This window comes from Aplysia californica, unplaced genomic scaffold (assembly GCF_000002075.1).
Source record: "Aplysia californica isolate F4 #8 unplaced genomic scaffold, AplCal3.0 scaffold00228, whole genome shotgun sequence".
Lineage (NCBI taxonomy): Eukaryota > Metazoa > Mollusca > Gastropoda > Aplysiida > Aplysiidae > Aplysia > Aplysia californica.
The window spans coordinates 447,210-456,833 of NW_004797498.1; positions in this window are offsets into that span (position 1 = coordinate 447,210).

The window sequence follows — 9,624 nt, forward strand, 5'->3', positions numbered from 1 at the left end:
TAATAATAATAATAATAATAATGATAAGAACAACAATAATTACGATAAAATATGTGGTAAAATATATATACCATTTTATTTGACCCCTATGGGAACAGCTTGGTTTACAATAGTGTTTTAATGTATCTGTTTTTGTGCTATGGACGACACAATTTAGATCATTTAGAGGCGGGCTTTGGCCCTGCGTGACCGGCCCAACCTGTGCCTGAAGGGCTACATTGTTCAAAACTAAACCCCCCCCCCCCATAGAATCGAACTCAGGTCTTCTGCGAGCGACTGTGAAGCGCCTAACCACTGCACCACAAATGCCAGTTACCATAGCGTAATCCATGCATTAATGCAATAGGCTAAATTAGAGGTGACATTTGTGCAACATATAACAACATATCACAATACAGACAAGACACACAACACGTCGCTGCTATTCGCCACAAGCAACGCCCATTGTCAAATCGGTCATTGAGTTTCAACAGTTCAAAAGGTTCATGTTTGGTTTTTATGTTGTGGTTACGTTTCTCGATCTTTTTACATTTTGTAAAATACTTTTTTTTAAAAGTTTGTTGAGAAAATTTAAGTACCAAACAGTAGGGCAGGTGTGAGCGATTTTCTTAGAATGTCCTGGCCGTTGTTGTTTCAACACTTTGATACATTTCGTACTGTTTGATCCGCCGAGTATACTCCTTGAATCCAATTGCTCTGCTTTCTGCTTTGGTGATGTTCTTCAACTTAACCCTTTCAGGGCTGAAGCATTTCCATTTACGTCTGTACAGACATGCCACATTTTTCATCCAAGAAACATCACAACAAAGCAATAATATATTACCCTGATCTTGTTATGTTTTAATAGAGGTTTTACGGCGCTCGCAACTGCGCCAAGGGGAGGATGTCAACAGAGAACTCCTTACAGGGAATCAGGCTTACTCTGCTCACCTATCTCGCTTCAACAGCAGAAAGTCTGCTTCAACTATCAAGTCACCTCGGAAATAACGGGTCACAAGAGTGTGATAAACATACAAAAGAAGTAGAGGAAAAATGACGATAGTTATGATAAGGAAAGAAAACGCAGCAGTTCCCTGTTGCAGTCCAGGCACAGTTATGAGCATGACATTGATGAATCAGCCCGTTTACAATTACAATTTTACTGTGCATAAGAACATGGTTAATGTCCCCCCTTTGAGAATGGCTTAAAGACACTACAGTCAGTAGCACCGCCACGGGGGTTGTTACCCTTGATCAAGAAGAAGAAAACATGAAACGTGCAAACACGTCTTCTACAATATCCTCTGTAAAACAATAGAAAAAATGGCAATGAACCAATTAGGACAAGACAAAAGAGCCTACTCTAAGTTGACATCATGTACGTGTCTATGAAGATTTGGGGGGGCTTGGGGTTGGAGTTTGCATTCAAGTGATTGTGGACAGATTCAGCTGCGTTCACGTTCGTTTCTGATACGGTTGGTTGGTGGTTTCTTTAGCTACACATTTGACGGAAACAAACACATCTAATGTGATGTAGGTGTGGAAAACACCTGGCTAATTCGTGGTAGCCTGGGATTTTTGGCAAATCTGATATGAGATCGAATCAAAAGTTCTCCTCTACTTCAGATTGGTCCAGAAATGGTAATGCAAAAAAAAGAAAAAAGAAAAAAAAAAAGACTGAATTGAAGTCAGCTTCCAAATTTCCTCGCGGATTCTTAGTAGCTCTGACTCAATCTAAGCTTGGAATTCTTCCTGTAGAGTGCTTGTCCAAAGTGATTCAGTGTGCCACGCTCGGGTGTGCTGTTTTAGTGAGGTTTAGGCTCGTCTTTCTTGTGTTGTTTTCGTATAACGATTACAAGGTCAACCGCCACCAGGTACACTTTTCATTTTATTGGAAAGGGGAGAGAGAGAGAGAGAGAGAGAGAGAGAGAGAGAGAGAGAGAGAGAGAGAGAGAGAGAGAGGGGAGAGAGAGAGAGATGACATGCATCTGTGGTGTTGTTGTTGGTGTTTTCGCCGTCACAAGCTAAAGACTAGGGTTCGATTCCCTTGTGGGGAGCACTTTTATCGAGTATCCCAGTCTTTCTGGTGGGACGACGTTATATCCCTCTCAACCCTGATTGGTCCAGACAGCCTGTCTCTTAATGATCTAAAATGGGTCGATTGGGGCGTAACACATCTATATTAATAAAAGAAGGGAGTGCTTATTTAGGCCACATATGGCCTAAATAAGGTAAGGGAGGGGGGTTTAGCTTATTTAGGCCACACATGTTCAAACTACCCTTTTCAGGCAACTGAGTTCATTCCACTTTCATAATGGTGCCCCTTTCTCATTTAGTATGGTTTTGCCTCAGTGTACAACTTATAAATCATAACCATAATGAATATTGTAAAGAACAAAGCACAAAACGCAAAATTTTGCTCAATTCCAATGGTTTGAATGAGGGCCGGATTTTTCCTTCATGGAGGGGCAAAAGCTAGGCTACCATTTTGGCACACTTTGGTCAAGTGAAAAGGTCAAATCCTCCGAATGGACTTTCGGGTTAAATTTGGGGTATAAAAAGTGTGTATACTACGTGGCTGAGTCAAAGTTACACTATCTTTGCCTGAGTGACACTCTCTCGTACTGTCTCGTAGTAGTACATGTAGGCTAGTAGTAGTAGCAAAGATCGTGTAGAGAATATTTGGTAGTAGATTCTATCTAGTAGGCAGTTTAGTGAACGTGCTCGCGGCAGGGCGATTCGGCCTCGATAAGCCCCGTAGACTTTTGTGATCGGCCACGAAGCCTCGTGTTTTGATGGGTCTAGATCTAGATCTAGATCTAAACAACTCAGTGCTATTCGCACTGCCACATCCGACAGGCCTAGATCTACATCTTTTTAAAAGAAAAAGAAAGATCATCAAAATGGTTGAATTCGCATGAAAATCGATTAGGTAGAACTAGAACTATTAAAACTTGTTTCTGAAAACAAGGCAATTTTTAAACGAAGGCCATTTTTATAACTCGATGAAATAAAAACTACTGACTGTGTACTGTGTTATTCTGTATAAAAATAAATTATGAAACTTCAGGACGTAGATCTATTATTATTTACCAGCATCTTTTGACGCCTGAGCTGTAGAGGTTGAAGTTTTCACAACACTAATAGATCTAGTAATAGGGTTAGGTAATACGGCTTTCCGTAAAAAATGCATAGATCTACAAAAGCCGACCACCGAATCGACCGGGCGCCTCGGTCTCCCCTGCACTCTGATTCAATATTATATTTAAACAAAAATGCTAATCAATGAAAATTGCAAATTGATAATAATAGTATAGTCCTGTAGAGGATAGGTGGACTCCGGGGTCTGCATAGCGAAATACTAGGTTTTAGGATGTGGACCCCGGAGTCACCGTAGTGAAATAAGGTTTGGTTTAAGTAAGGATTGGTACTAGGTTTTAGGACAGGTGGACCCTGGGGTCACCGCAGTGAAATAAGTAGGTTTCTTTAAAGATTGGTGGAACCCGGAGTCACCAAGGCCATAGAGGATTAAGAAGGTTTAATTAAGGATTGGTGGACCCCCGGGACACATTGATTAGACCTACTTATTTTACTATGGTGACCGCAGGATCCACCTATTCTAAAACCTAACTAGTGTTTCGTTAGGTAGACCCTGGGGTTCACCTTAAACCTACCTATTTCACTACGTTGACTCCAGGGTCCACCAATCCTTAATTAAACCTAGATCTACTGATTTCACTACATTGACCCCGTGGTCCTCCAATCCTTAATTAAACCTATATCTACTTATAATTTCACTACTTTGACCACGGGCTCCGCCAGTCCTATTATAAAATAAACTTAGATCTACTTATTTCATTATGTTGACCCCGGGGTCCACCGATCCTTAGTTAAACCTAGATCTACTTATTTCACTACGCTGACTCCGGGGTTCACATCCTAAAACCTAACATTTTGTTAGGTAGACCCCGGGGTCCACCTATCCTTTTGGCTAGATAGACCCCGTAGTCCGCCTATCCACTTTCTTGATAATAACTGAAAACAATACATGCCAGTTGTCATTTATAGTGAAGAAAAATGAGGGGAAAAAATATAATTAGGTAGACTTTAATTTGTCCAAAAAATTGCAAGTGCAAGTGAAGATCATAAAATAATTTTGTTATTTTCTGGTCACCTTTCCAAGGACCTTAAATTGATTCTACATCACATGTCATGTACGATACGGCTGTGAAGGAAAATGGATGTGAAGAGTTTTAAAGAGATAATAACGTAACTTGTAAAGAAAACAATGCTTTACATTGGTTTGGTTATTTTGACTACATATGTGGCCTAAATAAGGTAAGGGAGGGGGGTTTAGCTTATTTAGGCCACAGGTGTGGCCTAAATAAGGTAAGGGAGGGGGGTTTGGTTTATCCAGGCCATAGGTGTGGCCTAAATAAGGTAAAGGAGGGGGGTTTAGCTTATTTAGGCCACCTGTGGCCCAAATAAGGTAAGGGAGGGGGGTTTAGCTTATTTAGGCCATATGTGGCCTAAATAAGGTCACCCATAAAAGAAAGATAGAGTAGAAGAAAAGGAAGAGGGTTGGATTAGAATAATAGTGATAGTAATAATAAAGACCACTTCTATATTATGTACAGCCTTACATAGATTTTGGACTTGGTACTGCATAGACAATTCGTTGTCAAATATAAGGGCTAAATTGTTGGCCTTTGCGTTAAAAAATCACTTCCTCATTTCCAACAGTAATCCCAGAAAATTGTGTCACCAACAAATTTGTTTTCATAAAAGTATTTCGGTCTTATCGTTGTCTAACCCGTCTGCTGGGTGTCATTCAGGTTTTGATTTCGTCGACACATTTTTTCATGCTTTGAGCTATTATAAATGCATGTTGCTCGGCTCTGAGGACATGTACAGCTGGCCAGTCGTCTGCGTACATGTGATAGGAACTATTGTGGCTTCTTATAGTGGAACAAAATGGTGTTGTGTACAAAACGTATAACAACGGTCCCAACACGGACAGGAATAAACACAGTGCAGCTGACAAGGCGCAGAACGCAACTCTCCATTTCAGAGTAAGAGCTTGTCGAACAGACAGGTACACAATAGAGACTTCGGATTCCTGTATCCCTTCATTTGTCAAAAGCATTCACCGGTTTGAGAACCCATGATTGTTCGCACCAGCTTCTTTCCTTACTGTTTATGTGACTCGTCAACTGAGTCCTTTGTTTCTCGTCACATTACAAACAAACCTAGAGTGAAAGTCGGAAAAAAGCTACAGTGCGTGGCACACCCCCCTCCCCTTTCTAAGCCCCCCCCCCCAGTTTACGTACATGACCTTCCACCCCTCTCACCTTTTTAAGATGACCCCAACCCCTTTCCGTTCCAGCTTATGGGCATGACCTTCCATCCTACTCCCCTTTTTTAGAATGTGACCCCAGAATCGTATTGGACAAAAACAATGCTTTACTGTCCAAAACCAGTGTGTATTATTCAACTGGTCAGATCAAGAGGAATGGGTGAGTTCGGGAAGTCGGGCAGGACAGTGTACACCTGTCGCACTTGACCTTAATCTCATTTTCTGCCAGCATCGCTGACAACCCCCCCCCCCTTTTTTCCCAAAGTACCACTTCCCCATCAGCACCACTTTACTCCTGTACTCGTACATACACAATACAGACCATGATTTATTGCCTGCTCGCCTTCTGATAGAGTGTCGTCACAAGTAGAATCCAGTCGTAACTCAGAATAACGAACACGTGTGATTTTGGGTCTTCGTGTATGATCCGGACAAAATGTCACCATTTCAAGGACATACAACGGACCTTAAGCTACATCCTGTAATACTACTCGTGTCCCTGCCGGTCAATATCTGTCATATGAAGGACATTTAAAAAATGAGTTAACTTTATTTTTTTTAAATAACACCTTTTCCCTACAATAAAAAAAAGAATGAAGTAAATATGATAACATTTGACGAAAATACAGAAGTTTTAATTGTGCGAAGTGAGGAAACACGAAAAGGAGAAAATGGCCTCCGAAGTTGAGCAACATGTTTCCATAGCATTGGTGGTCTTAGAATTGAGATAGAGACTTGAAATTTAGCAGTTATCTTGGCTGTGCCACTACAAGGTAACCTACAAAAGTATAAAACTATTCATTTACAGAGAAAAAACTTAATGACCAAACACATTTTTAACGAGAATGGACTTCACGTCAAATGCAACAAAATATTAGCATTATACTAGGTACCAGATACTAAATTTTCCAGGTAGCTGTATATCAAATTCATCTGTTTAATATGAAAGGCTTGTGTCTCCTGAGAATTTTGGTACCATACTTTTACCTCTCAGTCAATGTTTAAGAGAGTGGCAGCTGTTTCAATTAAACATAATAATCAAATTATTCCTGAAGTCTCTAACTGGCTGCAACCCCATGTTTGACAGATAATAAAACAGTACCAAGGGCACCAAACATCTCTACATTAAAAGAGTACAATCACTATAACATTGAAAAATAGCCTAATATTTTTCAAGACTGTGAGATCATTACAAATCAGTATCCTATTACTGTTATTACCTCAAACACGATGATCAGTTGTTATTTCAACCGGTGTCGCACCAGCCTTCGCGATGAGCAAGCCGGCTCAATACTGTAGTATACTGAGCGCTCCCGGTAATTTCGCAGAAAGGATTCAGGCAAAATAATGACTTCATTCTAACAGAAAAAAACTATTCTTTCTATTGGTAGTATTCTTTCTATTTAGCCGTTATTTTACACATTTCGTGTTAAAAATGATCTTTGAAAACTTAGGCCCTTTTTTTTCAAGGTTTTAATTAATCTAAACGTGTTAAAGCCAAAAATAATAACCACGGGAAACCACTCTCAAAGCTGTATAGTTCTCCGCCAATGAAAAGACGGTATTTAATCATCAATCTTTCTGCAAAGCATGGGTGTCAATTTTGAACCAGGGGATATCTGGATATCAACACAAGAAAGACGATAACAGTTAGCAGGGCACGCTCACACAGTCAGCTTTTTACGTAAACAAGTTTGAAGTGAGCTAGAAGCTACCGTTTTTACTCCGTTTTACCAATCAGAGTAGTTTACATTTCCGGCCTTTCACGCTCGAAAAGAGGTCAAAAATCTGAAAATAGTTGTGAGTGGAGAACGTTGGAGCAACGATTCTCCACTAGTGGAGAATCTTTGTTTGGAGCAAAGGTGGCCATGAGGTAATGGTTCTAACAAAAATCTCACACCTACATCCCAGCAAGGTCCAAATTCCTTTATTTCGTCACCCAAGCTCACAAAAAAACCTCACACACATCCAAAATAAATCAAAATGAAATATTTATAGTCGATTTTAGTTGTTTATTTTTAAAAATCTTAGATGAAGGAGAACCCCTCAAACTTTCCATAGATCCAAAAAACAAAAAAATTATGGATAGTCACTTTTTTGCCTTTCGAGCTTCGCTGCTGATAATAGGACACATCGTCTTATGACTGATTTTGACCGGGGGAGACAGATTTGGTAAGCTATACGTTTTTTGTGACGTCCGCCAATTTTTGCAGGAGTTGTTTCATGACTTTGAGAAAACTGAAAGCGTTATTCTCAGTCCTGGCAATGAATTTTAAAATTTATCTATCATTAAAAAAAATTAGATTCCTGGGGTAGGATGGGACAAAAGGAGGAAAGAGGGGAAGGGGAAGGGATAATCCTCCAGATATTGACATTTGGTAATAAAAATAAAGATTGTGCGGTATTTTTTCTCCTGAATAAAAATGATGATGATATAGGGCTCTAATGACGTTTGGAATCGTAATTCATTTTACCAAAAGAGTGTACAATAGGTTCGACTATACACATTGATCAAGACAACTGTAACTGCTTTTATAATTATTGTGGACCAATTGCTACGGTGACCATCCAAAATTGGTTTTGTAAATAAACCAGGGACAGCTCGATTTTCTATTCCGACTTGATGCTGAAGTCGAATGACAGATTGTAGCTTTTGCTAATGTTTTACCCGCCAATCGATACAATTCACGTAATCAAAGAGGCCCGTCGGTGCCAACTCACACTGAATGGGATAGATGCTTCAAAACAATTAGAGGAAGATACTGGGTAAATAAGATTTTCACTTGGGCATTTGACCTGTCCTCGGGGTTTTGTGCGCTCCGCATAATGTAGCAAAATTTGATCATTTTTTGCATAATTTCTGATTATTTTCCTTTATCATTCTTTGTTAAAAAAACCAGAATCGCATAATTTCACATTTCTTGGGCTCAGTTTGCATAATATAAGAATTTTTCTTGCATAAAACGACGGGACAGTTTGTCAAAATCTGTCAAAGAGGACTGTGACCAGAAATGATTGTATACGTGTATATTTAAATTAAAGTAAAGAAGACCAAAATCGTGGACATAGACAAATGCAAAGAAGGGGCTGTAATGAGAACTGAAGGGGTAAAAATAGAACGAGTAAGCAGTTTTAATTGCTCGGAGCCACGATTTAGGTAAATGGGAAAACAATCCAAGAGATTAAATGGAGAATTGAAGTAGCCATAACAACATTGAAAAAGATGACATACATTAGGAACGGACAATGCAAAGATGCAAAGACTAGAATTGTAAGAGGTACCATATTCCTTACCGTCATCTAAGGATGTGAAGCATGACCTCTAATGGACAAAATTTTAAAAAAGATGATAGTTTCCGAAATGAAATGTTGGGTGTGTGTGTATGTGTGTTTGTGTCTGTCGTCCGCTGTCTATACTTCCTCTCTTTCAATCTCTCTTTCCATATCTCGTACTTCTTTATTTTTGAGAGTTTTTCGTGGACTTTATTATTATTCCTTCAAAGAAGATCGGCATACTCAAGCAGTCCGGACAAAGCTGCGTCAGTTCCCTTTTTTTTCTCAATCTGTAGGTTTTAAAAAACCTACGTTATGCTCTCTCTACTCCCTAGCTCCCTCCCTTCCCCTCCTCTACTCCTCTCTCCCTCCCTCTACCTATCTATCTATCTATCTATCTATCTATCTATCTATCTATCTATCTATCTACCTATCTATCTATCTATCTATCTATCTATCTATCTATCTATCTATCTATCTATCTATCTATCTATCTTCCTCCTCTACTCTCTTTGTATGTCTTAGCCATGAGCACGAGAGCCCGTGTGAGGGTGTGTATGTAACAATCATTCGCGTACATGTGGCTGCTCCCCCCCCCCACATATACATCCACGCCCCTCATAAACAAATGCCACGCTCTCGCCTACTCTATGCTGAATTTTTGAACTACAGTATGTAAATCTTGTAAATCCTGTATCCGAGATTACCAAGCTATAGGGTATTCGTATGAAGAGGCTGAGTAAATCTGCTCTCTTTGCGCCCGAGAGCTGTGTTCTCACACGAATATCGTTAATAGTAGCCACTTGAACCCGAGTCAAATACATTACATGTATTCTCGCCAGCCGTCAGCACTTAAGCGGTAAACTTATAAACCTCTCCCCACGTGATGCATACCAAGATTTCGGTAACACCCGGAAACTAAACATTGGTCTCATTGTTCCACAAGAGCCCAGCTGTCGTCTGTGAACGAGATTTACACAGGGGAAGCTCACAGGGCGACCATACAGGGGTCGAAG